The 2,500-nt window shown below is 42.2% G+C and overlaps 1 protein-coding gene across 1 annotated transcript in view; it reads right to left on the reverse strand.

The window, feature by feature from the left end:
* Positions 1–2,500, reverse strand: part of LOC106869025 (protein PBDC1) — an 11,802-nt gene that overhangs the window by 5,554 nt on the left and 3,748 nt on the right. The gene's annotated exons all lie outside the window — the stretch shown is intronic.

A 2,500-nucleotide genomic window follows, 5' to 3' on the forward strand; every position in this document is an offset into this window, starting at 1 on the left:
CATATATACATGATAGGCTTCTTTAAGTTTCCGTCTTCCAAATCCACTCACAAGGCTTTGCTCGGCCTGAGGCTATAGTAGAAGACACTTGCCCAAGGTGCCACGCAGTGGGACTGAACCCAGAACTATGTGGTTCGTAAGCAAGCTACTTACCACGCAGCCGCTTTTTTTTTTTTTTAACTTATATTTAGTTTATTTTTATTTGGAAGTATTGTGGCAATGGGAAGGTAGTGAAGCATGCAGACCTGATGGGTTGGAAGCATGTAGTCAGTGACCTGCATGTAGGTGGCTCATGCTAGATATAAAGTCTCCTTGTCACCCAAGATAGCAATAGGGTTCAGTTGCTACATAGATGTCTGAGCAGCTCCATTTAGAGAGGGCACTGCTCACCTGGAAGTTGAGGAGGTTCTGGAAAAGGTGAACCAAAAATTGCTTGTCTTTCTATATCTGATCAGTTTAACACGACTGATGGATGTCCATCCTGCGCTCGAGAAACAAAGAGACTTATTTTTACAAAATCTGGATGGAATATGTACACTCTGTTGGATAACAAGAATGATTGTAGGCCTGAAAGACGCACTGCACTTGTTGCTTGAGAGCTGAACCGCTATAACATTGATATAACTGCATTTTCAGAGCCTCATATAGAAGGTGATGGTCAGCTTGAGGAAGTAGGAGGTGGATACACCTTTCCTGGAAGGGGAGGCTGAAGGAGGAATGCAGAGAGGCTGGTGTTGGCTTTGCAGTTCAATCTGCTATCCTTAAGAAGTTGGAGGAACTTCCTGTTCCTATAAATGAACGTCTAATAACTCTACAATTGCACCAGAAAGATGGGTGATTTGCGACTCTAATAAGTGCCTATGCACCCACTTTGACTAGTTGTGATGAAGATGAGTATCTCATAAATGATGTCCTATCTGAATCTCAGTGTGGCTCCTGATCTGGTAGAAGGACAATGGACATGATTTTCACAGTAAGACAGATGCAGAAGAAGTGCTATGAGCAGAATATGGAACTTTTCCAGGTATTCACAGATTTAACCAAGCCCTTTGATACTGCGAATAGGGCCTTGCTATGGAAAATACTTGGCAACCTTGGATGTCCAGATCACTTTGTGTTCATTATTAAATCATTTCATGATGGGACGGAGACTTGGGTCAATGTTGGTGGTGGCATAGCAGGATACATTCCTGTAGAGAATGGTGTCAAGCAGGATACATTCCTGTAGAGAATGGTGTCAAGCAGGGTGACATCCTTGCCCCAACTCTCTTTTCTTTGTACTTTGCTGCTGCTTTTACTCATGCTTTTACTAAGGTTAATTCTCTGGGAATATATGTCAGGTATTGATCTTCTGATCACCTCTTTAATATGCACTGATTTGCTGCCAATTCAAAAGCTTTGCATTCTCCTATTTGTGACCTCCTTTATGCAGATGACTGTGACTTAGTCACTCATACAGTGGATGACATGCAAATACTTGTGAATTGTACTTCTGCTTCTTGCAAGGCATTTGGACTCAGCATTAGCCTGGATAAGACTGTTGTAATGTTCCAGCCTGCACCAGGAAATCCATATGTGGAACTAGCTATCTTGGTTGAAGGAACAATACTGAAAGTGGTAGATAAGTTTGTCTACCTGGGCAGCACACTCAGCCGTTTTTGCTCCCCAGATAATGAAATATTTTTCAGGCTGCAGAGAGCAACTGATTCCTTCCAGTCTCTTCAGTCTCATGTCTGGTCCAGCATGGCATCACAAGGCAAACAAAAACTGCTGTGTATCATGCATGTGTAATGACATCGCTCCTTTACGCATGTGAGACATGGATCCTTTACAAACATCATGTAAGGGCCCTTGAACGCTTTCATCAGAGATGTCAGAGATACATTCTAAATGTTGGCAGGATCTTAAAAACTCCAGACACACAGGTCTTGAGGAAAGCTGATATTTTGAGTGCACAAGCACTGGTTACATTGGACTGGACATTTTAGTAGAATGGAGGATAGCAGGATCCCTAAACAGATGCTATATGGCGAACCTGCTAGTGGAAAGAGACCCCGACAGAAACCAAGGCTGTGATTTAAAGACTGTGTCAAGACCTCACTAAAGACCTGTGATATGCAGGAGACTGACTGTGAGAGCAATGCCAGTCATTGCCACAGATGGAGGAAGCAGGTTAAGGAGGGAGTTGACACCTTTGTGAGAGTACATATTCTGCACGAAGAATTTAAGCATGCTGCTTGAAAGCGCACTGCTAGTGTAGTGAATGGGGAAAGCTTGATTTGCAATGTTTGCAGTCGTGTATGCTTGTCAAGAGCAGGGTTCACTAGCCACCAATGGATCCGCAAATGCAAAATATAAGTTAGGATCTACTATAAACACAATATTTTACTATACCAACTGTCACTATTCACTAAATGATTTAAAAGAGGAAAATGCAACATACACAAGTGCTAATCAGTTATAGTTTGCCTGAAGCATTGCCTGATATATATAAACATTT

Source organism: Octopus bimaculoides, chromosome 14 (genome assembly GCF_001194135.2).
Source record: "Octopus bimaculoides isolate UCB-OBI-ISO-001 chromosome 14, ASM119413v2, whole genome shotgun sequence".
Lineage (NCBI taxonomy): Eukaryota > Metazoa > Mollusca > Cephalopoda > Octopoda > Octopodidae > Octopus > Octopus bimaculoides.